Genomic DNA, 12,724 nt, shown 5'->3' with positions numbered 1-12,724 from the left:
ACTCTCCTCCGTCCTCCACGAGGCAGATGCCTTTCCATTTCGGTCCCTTCACACGCATATGGTGAAGCCGGTTAGCCACAAGGTCAGGGACCACATGAAAATGCTGGCTCGAGCATCTCAGTCCTTTCTCAGGCATCCTTTCAAGCTTTGCCTCCCTATACACACTCCCAGCAGCTCGTTCTTCTGTGATTTGACCATCGCTGTTTTCCGTCCCATTTCTGCTCTGTGCTCTCGCTGCATAACAAACCAGCCCAAATGGGCTGATTAGTCTACGGGTTGCCTCCACTGGCCTTGCCTCACCGGTTACATTTGGAGTTCAGGTGAATGTGGTGATTTAGGGCACATGCTTCCCATGGTGGGAGTTGCTAGCTTCCAATGCCTCAGAAAGACCAGATCCAGATTTCGCACACCCTGTCACTTTTATTCACATTTCATTGGCCAAAGCCAGTAATCCGGCCAAGCCCAACTACCATTGGGGAGTGTTATACCTTCCAAGGAGGTGGAAGGGTAGAAAGTGAATATTTGCTCAACAGACTTTCTGTCTAGTCTTTTGGATTTATTGGATTATCTATCTATCTATCTATCTATCTATCTATCTATTCACCCATCTACACATATGTGGTGTATATATAATTTTAACAATAAAATATATTAGATTACAATTAAATATAAATGTTTTCATATATTGTTCAGGTTGTACAATAAAAACTCGCTCAGGCTTTAGCCTTCTCTAAGGTATCACCTCCAGCACGGCCACCATGAGTAAGGGCGTTGTTTGCCTGGCTTCCCTTTCATCCAAGGTCAAATCCACCAAGAAGGAAGTTCCCCACTTTGGAGCCAGATGAGCCTGAGTCCAGCTCCCAATTCTCCCACTTCCTGATTTTGTGATCTTGGGCAATTTACTTAACCTTTCTGGGCTTTAGTTACTAAATCATTTCAATGGGGTGGCTGTACCTGTGTTCATTCTTTGTCCCTTCACGAAGACATGTTGGGTAATTCCCAAGTTCATCATGCTGGAATGCTGTGTGCTGGCATTCTCTTTGACTACATCATCCTCATCGTCTTGTAGACGCTGCCACTTGGCAAAGAATCTGTTACTGGGGAATGGCAATGCTATAACTTACAATTTAGCACACGCACAGCTGAGCTTGTTCGGGCTTGTGCCATTGGTAATTCAGTCTCAAGACCTTACTTAGATAGAATGTATTCAAAGATGGTTTCTTGCTATCGATTGTACCTTCACGCCAACAGCTCTTTCAAACAACAAAGACTTGCTAATTAATATTTTCACAAGAACATTTGTCAGTGGGTCCAGATTTGAAAGGAAAAACATATAGACCTTTGTTCTTATAGCCACTTTATAATATTATGGGCATACATCATTTTGACCACCAGCTTCAGAAAGTACTTAGAAACTTCCTGACCTTAACACAAGAGAATTAAGCTGTTGCTGATGCTTTTTTGCCTTTTCAACAATTAAAAATAATCTTATACCATTGGATAAGTCTCCGGCCACTTAATGATAAGGTGTATATGTATATACCAAATGCAAATATTTAGATAAGATGGATGGATAGATAGGTAGATAGGTAGGTAGATAGATACATAGTTGTTATGAACTATGTGAAAGAAATTCATTTCCAGCTCTGGGTCATTTGGAAAAAGATCAATATTATACATCAACATTATAGGTAAATGAAAATGAATGCAACCTCGTGGTTTTCTGAAAGCCTGGTTTTCTGTGCGGCTTTCAGAATTGCATCCCTGACACCTGCATCATGCATCACCCCTGCAGAATGCTGGTTTGTGAACTGGTTTCGTGGTGAGGGTACACGCTCATAAATGATGATCATTTCCAATGCTGTTATAGCTTTGTTGATTATTAATGTTATAACATGCCTTGCTTTTCAGAAGCCTAGAAGTCAAAACAATAAGGTTACATCTTACCTCTACTGCATTTTTTTCCTTGCCCTTTTCAGACTTTTGGGTTTTTTCTTTCTTTTTTCATATTGTCAGTCACTCCTTCATGTTTTCTCTCCAATTCTCAGTCGTATTTTTCTTTCTATTTTTTGGATCTGTTAAAAAATCCATTTAATGATTCAGCAATAATTATAAAGTTTCTGCTTTGGGATGTTGCTTTTTTAAGCACTAGGGATAAAAGGCCAGGTTTTGCTTTGTTCTTAAGAAACTCACAGCTCAGTCAAGGAGATAGAGACTTAAATAAGTTGCAACAGAGTGTGGCAGAAATGTGTTTAAGTTATGGAGGCCATAGAGTAAGATGTGGGAGAGGGAGGCAGGGCAGGCTCCAAAGATGAGGTGACATCTCAGCCATGATGAAGGGTGAACAGACTTCACCAGGCAGGCAAAGTAAGAACAGGCAAACCCCTCCACTGGACAGAAGGGTCGAGGGGAGGGAGGTGTGTGGGGTCTTGGGTCAGTGCAGGCATTTACTCTTTATCGAATGTAAACCAGGGGAGTAGGAAGCAGCAAAAGATGAGGCTGGGACAGGAGCAGGGCCTCAGGAGACGTGCAATGCTGTGCAATGATGGGAACGAACATGGAGGTGGGGTTCTAGCCCAGAAGAGGAGGCCTCCCAAGCAGTTCTGAAGCGGGGACACGTGGAACATGAGAGTCCCCGGGGGCTGGGAGAGCCTCTCTCTCTACTGCATTACAGATGGAGAAACAGCCTGAGAAATATTGGAGTTCCTCCCTCTTCAGAAAACAGAGACCGTGGAATCTATCTGTGAGAAATGAAACAAGGAAATGATGTCTTTAAACCCTCACAGTGATGCCTGGACCTTAACAGTGCTTGGAAAATGTTTTATTTGGATTAGCCTGCCTTGAAGACTCCCTGAGACCCAAGGAAAGCATCATCATTTCCCTCCAAACCAGAAACTTCAGTTTAAATTGTTAAAAGTCCAGGGCTTTGTGAAGGAACCTTCTAAATAACGCACAGGGTTTAAGACACAGTGCCTGGGAGCTCTGTATTAGCGATTCTCTGTGTGTGGCTGCTGGCGTCCTCTGTCACACTGCAAACTCTTTAAAGCAAGGGTCCTGTTTGCTGTTTTCTTTGCCAATAGAGGATTTCAGTCAATGCTAGCACCAGTTACAGATTGATCACCTCTGTTGTCCCAAATGAATAACACCTCCTTGAAACTGGGTTGGTCCATCGGAAACCAGGGGTCCTTGACAGATGTCCAAAGTATCGGCCAGTGGTCTTGTCACAGACAGACTGCCAAACAGAAGGACCAAACACATAGCACAGAAATAATTTCTTCTGCATGAGTACCGTTTTCTACAACATTGTTGTTGTAGCCCAAAAGTTTTGGTATTAGTAGCTTGTAGAAGCAGCTTGTGACACTATCTGGTTTGCAGAGTGTACAACGAATTTGAAGTTGAAATTCAGCTCCTTCCTGGCAGTGGGGAGAAAATGTGGTGGAAAAGCAATATTCTGTGAAGAGTTTTCTGATTATTATTAATTTTACAATGCCATTTGTTAGGGCATATGAGTTTAATCATGTGAAAATCAGCGATTGCCCATATTAGAGTTGGTTCGGTGTATTTTTAAAGATTATTATTATTTAAAAGCTTTCTTGGTCACTTTCTGTTTTTAACTACCATTATATACCTTTAATGCACAGGAAATGGCATGATATAACAAGTATTTTAAAAATGTTTACATTTTTGATCTTATAAAGAAAAAGTTATGTACGGTCATTTGAACTAATTGCTCAAATGGCACTACATTAATTAGATAATTAAGGGTCTTGAGCATGTGGCTATTGTGTCCATTGGGCTGGAAGCCAGTGTTTTCTGTAGCTGAGAAAATGGGTTAGCGTAATTCAAAATGCACTCACTGCACCCTTCTTCACATGCATAGATAATACAGAATGAGTCTTAAATCTAGACTGGAAAAACTAACAGGAACTGGTTTTATTTTAATTGAGTTTTAAAAGCACTTCTGGGCCATTTCGTTGCCTTTATAGTTTAACCCGTTGCAGTTATGACCTCTCGCCTGCCTGCTTGTCATCTCACACAATCATTATAAAGATTTTTTTTCTAGATTTATTATTAACCCCTAACAATACGTTCTTTACAAATAAATTTTTTGAAACATGAAACCAGTCTCCTTGCCCTCCGCTCCCCCTCCTCACTGAGAGTGAATGCTGCCCGGGGTTTGCAGTAGTTTATTACAGTGCATTTTCTAGGTGCCTTAACTTATCAAGGTTATTTGTCAGGAAAATTATCTCTTGTAACACCAGGTTCCCTACCTTTAGATGACAGGATTTAATACAAAAGTTTTGCCCATACCAACTAGTAGAGTAAGTTGATTTCATATCCTTTTATTTTATAAAGTTTTGCTTATCAGGTTTGTCATCCTCTATTTGAAATTAAAATGTGTGGTCTTCAGATGACCTTAAAGTAACTGACCCCCAAATCTAATCACTCCCAGCGTCTGTGAAAATCGACAAATATGTCAGGTATAACTCGGGGCATCAAAACATTGTTTTAAATATTTCATTTGTAGGCAAGACAGGGATCATTTTCAGGTTAGTCCTCGGAGAGGGAACGCTCAGCGCTTGAACACACCTTTGGTTTCTCTGCTTCATAATCAGCGCTCATTATCAATGGGTTTGTGTGAGCAGAAAATGTACAGTCATATGTTCTGCACAAGTGAATTATTGATTGGTTTTACGGCCAGAAGAATGTTCCTAAGTGGTCAATATGTGGCCGGAGTATATCGGGTGAAGGTAAAAATAAAGTAAGATCTATACTTTTGATTGCAATTGCCATTGGGTGATGTTACACTTGTCATCTGAGGTTACTGTTTGGTGTGGAGAAAAAAAAATGTGAATTATATTAAAATAGAAGAAACTGTGGCATCAAAGCACATTTCTTATAAATAGGAACTACCCATGTTTGCTTATTTTTGAGATGTATTTTGCCAAAAATATCATATTCTTCATGAGCTGATATTGATTGGCTTGCCAATATTGTCTTTTGGTGTATAAGGACAGTTTAGAACTTTGGATACATTTAGTTTTATGAAAGAATATATGCAATTTTTACATTTCTAATTCTTTATAGTCCAATGACAAAGTCACAAAAATGTCATTGGTTCATTGGTGGTTGATTAGTCTGGCCTTAGTCTGATATTACACCCTGTCTAATAAATGACTGATGAGCCATGCCCAATAGTAAAGCTGGTACTGTGCAAAGTTACAGTTATTAGAAAAAACTTCACCAAATTGAGGTAAGCTGTGGCTCCTGGCTACTTCCACCCAAGGATCCTTACCCCTCTCCTTATTGCAAAATGTCCTGGTAACCTATTACTTGGTAGATCAGCTATGAGAGGGCATTTCGTTGACGTGGAATGGGAAGCCACGGTGCACTGTTGCTCTGCTAGTTCTGAGGACATGGAGATGTTAAAAAGAGGAAGCTTGCTGTGGGGATCGCACAGTCTGAAGCAGAAGTTCGGTGTGTGCTGTCCAGCACACGTGTAACCTGCTCCATCTCAACTTTAGACAAGACAAACAGGGATTCCCGTAGTGCTGGTGAATTTTGTCCTTCCCCTCACCGAGCAGAGGTCTTGAAGAAGATACAAAAGCTTTTGTTCTTTGAAGTCTTTGTCCTTGCAAGTCTCTTAGTGGGAGCATCTTGTAATGTGAAGTGTTTAAAGGTGTATGTTCTGCAATGACCTGGTCTGTAAACTCAGGCAGGCACTTTACTTGGTGGTTCAACCATAGGAACGAGGCCAAGCTGGTGCTGAAGCCACAGCTATCTCTCTCGACCCTACTGAGGCAGCTCCAGAGGAAATTTCAGCACATCAAGAGTAATTCTGACAATATTCAGCTTTGTGCACCCACGATAGAACCTCGCCTAGTCAGTGTCAGATGAGATGCTCTCCTAGCATCTCCAGAGGAGTTTAGAATCACAATGAACCCATTAAGAGGAATTATATGTTTGTTTTTTTTCTGAATCTCAAGTCATAAAATGGAATATAGATTGCAGGTTTCCTGGGAAGAGGTACTTGGCAGCGATTCCTTGAAAGGAGGCCTGGAAATATCAGGGCCCCTGAGCTCATCTTCCCAAGCTGCAATTGACTCAATGATAATATAATGATAATACAAGTGCCTTCGGTGTCAGAGCAGCAGGCAGGGGGTGGTCTGGCCCAGGAGCAGATGCCTTGATTGGTGTTGGTAATCCAGAGGTTTTTGAGTTAAGTGCTTTTGACATGCAGAATCAAGAGTCAAGGGCGAAGCTGCCTTTTAAATGCTCTTTCTGAAGAGTCCACTGCAGATGTAATTGAGCCTCTCAGGTGAAGAGCTTTATTAGAGCAAAGCTGGTTAGCGTTGCATACCTATTTGGGGGAATATTTTAGGCATCTTCAATAACTGCTATGTGACATTGCTGAAGGTCTCCAAGCCTTCTTGTTTTCCAACAGTTGAAAAAGAAGAATGTTGTCTAAGCCTCGCCGTGCACCATGGCCCAAAGCAACCCATCCCTTCCCTTCCTAGTCAGAATTTATCATTATAGAGTTATTTATGTGATTGTTATATATGCCCCTCACACCAGGCTGTAGGAGCCATGAGGCCCAGGACTATGCCTGCCACATTCCTTTCTGCTTCCCCAACGTTCATACAAGGCCCTGCATAACGATCATTATCCCCTTTATCTTCGTCATGGCCACAGCTAACATTTATTGCCATGTACAGTGTGTCAGGCACTCTAAGAAGGGCTTTATGTGAATACTCCCAACCCCAGAGTCCAGAGTCACAAGCAAATTGGCCAAGAAGAAAGAATATGGATTTCAGAGTCCAAGCACTTGAACCGATGATCTCACTATGCCAATTTCCAGCTTTGGGATTTTGCACTCAGTCACTTAATCCCTCTGTGTTCACACTTCCTCATCAGTAAAACTGGGATAATGATTCCCATCTGACAAGTTTGCAGAGAGGATTAAACATGAATATTGCTCTGAGCCCAGCACAGGATGGGAACCCAAGGCACGTGAGCGGAGGTGTTACTTATATACGCGTTATAAAGTCTGGGAGTGAGGCATACTGTTGACTGAAAGAAGCCAGACACTTAAAAGAGTTCACACTATGATTCCATTTATGTGAAGGTCAAGAGCAGCCAAGAGAAGTCAGAAAAGCAAGGTACCTGTCTGAGGGGCGGTGATCTTGAAGGGACCAGGGGCCGCCTTCTGGCATGCTGAGCAGTGTTCCAAATATTGACCTGGTGATACGATTCCATGGATGTGTACACATGTACAAGGTCATCGAACTGTACACTTAATATTTAGGCCCTTCAGGGCAAGCAAACAATATCCCAAAAGAGATGACTTGAGAATCTTCCTTTCTCTGAGAGAGGTGTTCTCCTGCTTGAGGCAAAGCACAAAGTAGGTCTGTCCAGCAGCTGAGCGCCTGAGGGCCACATGGAGGCGATGGAGGGAGGCTGCGATGACCACTCAGCCTTCTCCCAGGTTCTGCTGAGACCTGTTCAGAGACAGTGATGGATCCATTACTCAAAAACTGAACCCAAAGTGAAATTCTTCGGCCATATCCACGTGAACTAATTATAGCATCAGATTTATAATGTTGTGGTTCTGACCACCCCTGGGCTATTTCTGACTACAGGGACAGCTTAAATGTGGGGCACATAAAAAGCCATCTGCAAGCGGAGGCCAAATGTTGATCTATTTAGGGCCAAGCGGAGACAGGCCTTGGCAGCTGTTCGTTCTGAGGTAGGATCCTCAGCGGAATGGAGACCACTGCCACAACTGTTGGCCAGGACACTGGGGATTCCTTTGGCATTCTCTCTCTTTGCGGACCAGCCTCATAGTTCTGGGGTTTACTCAGACAGCACTTGTCCAACTTCCCAAAGCTGCATCCACTGCTGGGCCCTCAGCTGGTGTTTTATTGGCCGGGGATGCTTGGCATCAAGCCAGACAAGCTCCAGACTCCCCAGCCTCCCTGTTTTCTTCATACTTCCTTTCTTCTCTTTGCCACAATGGTCCCGTCATGACTCCTTGACTTAACTAGCATCCTCACTAAAGGCACTTCACACCACCAGCTCTTCGCCTGCCTGGCTCAGGCTCGGCTCCCCCTCAGAGGCCTGGTTCATCTCCCTTCCCCAGGAACCCCCGTTAGGTGCAGATGGCCAGCTATGGTACAGCCTGGTCCGATCCCATCGGTGTCAGATTGGAGCTCACCTCCTGGCGTCTCTTACTGTCCTGTGCTCCCATCCGCACTGCCAGCCTTCCGTACTCTCAAGAGGTTTGATTCCAGGCCCACCTGTGAAATAATTGCTCTAAGAAACTTGAGCCAAGATAAGGCTCTCTAAGCCTCGGTTTCCTTATTTGTGAAGTAGAAAGGTAAGATTAGGGATTTTTTTTTGCTTCTGTTTAAGTTTGTTTTTCTAGTTGAACACTTTTGTGGAATAAGAAGAAATATACAAGTATATATTGGCCTCTGCCCCGGCTCCTGCTAATATCTCGTCCTTGACCCTGGATCCTGACACAGAGCTCTTAAATACTGTTGTCATTTCCTGGGTGGTAGGAGCATCTTTTGTTCTAATGAGGTAACTGATGGTGGGGTCCTGGGTGGGGGCTGGTCCCCAGAAAGACCAGGCATAATTAGAAGCTCCCCATCCTCCAAGGAGGGACCCGAGGGCTGGAGATCAAGTTACTAATTGACCGTGCCTGTGAGGCCTCCATAGAATCCCTGTGTTGTGCTGTTCTGAGAACGTCCAGGTGGGTGAACACATCCGCCAGCCAGGGCAGGGGATGACACACCTGAACTCCTCAGGGACGGAGGCTCTGTGCTCAGATCCCTTCCAGACCTGACCCTGTGTGTCTTCATCTGGCTGTTCACTTGTATCCTTTAAAATAGCCTTGGCAATAAGTTGGCAAGAGTAAGTGAACTGTTTTTTCTTGGTAATATGAGCCACTCTAGCAAATTATTGAACCTGAGGAGAGGGTCTGGGAACCTTGGATTTGTGGCCAAGTCAGACAGGGGTTTTGGGTAGCCTTGGGCCCCACTGCTTGAGACTGGCATCTGAAGTGGGGACATTCTGATGGGACTGAGCCCTCCACCCGCGCTGACTCTGGATAGTGCGAGAAATGAATGAACTGCAGGACACCCACTGCTCACGTCAGAGAATGGGTCAGTGTGCGAGTCTCACCCCCACCCCCACCCCACCTGCTGTCAGAAGTATTATGAGTGTGAGAACAAAGGAGAGACAGTGAATTTTCCACAGGGGATTGTGTGTCGTGTTTAGTACCTACCATGTGCCAGTTGCTGTATTAGATGCTCTTTCACTCATTATCTCATTTAACTCCCCAAATACCTTGCAACATGCTCATTATTTCCATTTTAGAAATGGTAAATGGTGACTCGGGAAGATTGAGTAATTTGTTCAAGGACACTATGTCAGGATGTTAATATTAGGAATGGCTAACATTTATTGAATGCCTATTGCACGTTTGGGGTGGTGGTAAATTCCTTTGGTAATTCATATAGATAACCTCACTCCATCTTTGCCATAACTCTACAAAGGCAATGCCATTATCATCCTTTTGTCTTAGGGGAATTTAATTTTTGGAAGGTTAAGTAATGTGCCCAAGGTCATCTGTCTATAACTGGTGGGGCCTCACTTTCACAGTCAAGTTTGCTAGGGCTAAAATTCATGCCATTCCTACTGTATACAATATTGCATCCCTTCTTACATTTGATGGAACCACTCCCCACCCCCCCGCCACACACACATTTTTAAACCTAAGATTCCACCACACCCGAATTTGAAAACCTCTACTAAAGCATGCCATAATCCAACTATTGGATAATGCATAATATAGTGAGCATTCTTTTTTAAATTTGTATAACATTTCAGAGCAACCAACAAAATGAAGTATAACTCTGATAAGAATTTTTTTTAAATCCAGTGACTCTGTCTCAGAGTTTTATCATCATCCTATTCATAATTGATTCCAAACTTGCATGAATCTTTCAAGATAAGTGTCTTATTGATTATCCTGAAAACAAGTGATCACTTGGCATCCTCAGATTAGTTCGCTGCCCTCCTCTGATTACCGTAAACAGAGATGTTGATCAGAAGAAATGTCATTTTCTTTGGCGTGGAACCCATTGAGCATTTTGAGGCACTGGTGTGGGAAGTCAAGGGGGTGAAGTGGCCCAGATGGCGTGGTGCTTGCTCATGGCCACGGCCTTGTCTTTGAGGAGTGACTGACAGACATCCCCTGGTGAGTTAATGTGGTCTTGGACTATTTCATACCCCTGTGCCAGGACTTCTTTCTGGTAAATGTGCATATTGGTACAATGAATGCCAATTCATTGCTGTCAGGAAACATTAAGTCTCTTAAGTGACATCTTTTTTGTGCATATTTACTTGTGGTTATGTAAATGAAGTGGGCCTCCCTCTTATAAATGATTGGTGTTTACAAGGGACTTAACCCCTTCTTTTGCAGTTGTGGCAATTAGATAAGATACCAATGAGGCCTTGCAATTGCATTCAGCGCTGTGTGTCTGCCTCCCTTGGTGCTCTGATTGCGCTGCTCTGCATCCCTGACCCTCGAGCTGGTGCTGCCTGCCCTGGCCAGTATGGGTGCAGGGAAGGTCCTTGCCGGTGAGACAAATGGCTGAGTTTTCCTTGAGTGGCTCTACTGCTCCTGCAAAGCCCTAGAAATACTCTCCGGGTGACAATAGCACCAAACTCGAACAGGTTGCAACATTTGGCAAGCAGGAGACCTGACTCATGGTTTTGGGGTGCAGATAATGAAGATTCAGGCCATTGCATTAAATTAGCAGCCTGGTTTCCCAAGGCTGCCACTGGTGAAATGCTTAGTTGCTATCCTGGGGGACAGGATGGGGCTACTCTGTACCCAGTGAGCCTGGCTGTCAGGAAGTCCTTGCTCAGCAGAAAAATTGCCCCTTGCTTGGACTCTGAAACTAGTTTTTGAAGTGGCCTCACAACGTGCTTAGAGGAGATCATGGATAGGAGCGAAACACTCATTACCAGGATCACGGAACTTACAAAAACCACTTGCAGGACCACTTGATCCATCTGTGTCTAGATGGGGGCATGGAGGTTCAGAGAAGCTGAGGTCGTTCTGTACTTGTTTACTGTTCATCCCTGCTGAGGTATTCTGGGTACCTCTTAATGCCTGTCACATCTTATGCATTGAGCACCAATTGATGAAGCACCTGCCTACCATGCACCACACAGTGGGCAAGATGCTGGGGATAAGGAGGTAAATCTGGAATTGGCCCTAAGGAGAAGCACAGGTTTTTTTTTGTCAGGGTGGTAGTGGTGGTGATGGCAGTGGAGGAGGTGAAGGAGGAGTACCTTGGCCTTCTCAGGAAGAAATAACCAGTCCCTCATTCGTCTTGCATTTATCCTGTTTAGTAGCCACTCCGTAATGCCTCTTCCTGGGAACATGGCCACTGTATTGAGACATTTACTTTATTTAACACAATCACTTGTACTAGCTAGCGTTCTCCAGAGAAACAAAACCACTAGGAGGAGGAAGAAAGGAAGGAAGGAAGGAAGGAAGGGAGGGAGGGAGGGAAGGAGGGAGGATGGGGTGGGGGTGGGGGAGACAGTACATGGGCATGTCTGAAGCTGATGTCCTGGAGAACCAGGAGCTCTGACATCTGAGGACAAGAGAAGATGGATGTCCCAGCTCAGGAAGCGAATCTCACCCCTCCCCCTTTCTTTGCATTTTGTTCAGTGGATTGAGCTCAGCTCTGCCTCTCCCATTGTGCTCATCACTCAGGCCCCTGGACACGGGGAAGGAGTTACAGTAGAAAGTCAGTTGCTTAAGCCCGAGCTTCTGGTAATGGCATAAAGATATCCAGTATTTGGATGATAAAGCACCCTGATTCCCTGTAAAAAATGCAGATTTCTGAGGGTAAAAATGGAACTTACAGTGTGTGACTCTTTACTTTCTTTTGGCTTTCCTTAGTTTACTGTTTAATAACCTGTTTGCTGGCTCCCTGTGCCCCTTTCTGTGTAAGGAATAAGAAACATGGGGCATTAACCATGATGCTGCTTCTTAGCTGGAAGGTAAAAGAAAAAAAGGAAAACTCAAGGGGCAGAGGGTCTTCCCCTTAGGAGTTGGCATTTCACTGTTTGTGACCTCACAAAAGGGTTTCACTGTTTGTGACCTCAAAACCTACCTGAAGTCTGTAATTATTAGCAAATTCATAGCTTGTTCTGTGTTTCAGGTATTGTGTGAGGTCCTAGGATTACAGAAATAAATGAAGTATAATTACTGACTTTAAGGAGAGAACCACATAGCAAAGGGAAAAGCTGGAAATGCACGGAAGATACTAGAAACTCAATTGAGGATCAGTGAAGGGATCCAGTGTGTTACTCTTATAAGAGGTACATCCAGGTGTTTTACTGGGATGGAAAACAGATCCAAGATGCTGGTGATGGTCAAGAAGGGTAGAGGAATCACCCTTTAACTCACTGATCATTTTTGTTGCTGATTGAAGAATAAACAGGATTGTCTAGCTTGGAGACGAGGGAGGGACAAGGATAGGGAATTGGTCGGACAAGGAGACCTGATAGAACACGGTTTTTGTTGAGCTATAGCCATTTGATGACTTACAGCACCTGGTGTTGAGGAGACATAACAAAGTTCTTCTGCAATCTGTATGTTAAAACAGAGAAATTTCTTGTGATTCAGTAAAACAGT

At 43.8% G+C, this 12,724-nt stretch overlaps 1 protein-coding gene across 2 annotated transcripts in view; it reads left to right on the top strand.

Annotated features, from left to right (window-relative positions):
* Positions 1–12,724, top strand: part of WWOX (WW domain containing oxidoreductase) — an 898,695-nt gene that overhangs the window by 378,928 nt on the left and 507,043 nt on the right. The window lies entirely within an intron of this gene.

This window comes from Phyllostomus hastatus, unplaced genomic scaffold (genome assembly GCF_019186645.2).
Source record: "Phyllostomus hastatus isolate PE091 unplaced genomic scaffold, TTU_PhHast_1.1 phas_scaffold_345, whole genome shotgun sequence".
NCBI classification, from domain to species: Eukaryota; Metazoa; Chordata; class Mammalia; order Chiroptera; family Phyllostomidae; genus Phyllostomus; species Phyllostomus hastatus.
The sequence above is the reverse complement of the archived record's forward strand: the minus strand, read 5'-3'. Positions and strand labels throughout refer to the sequence as shown.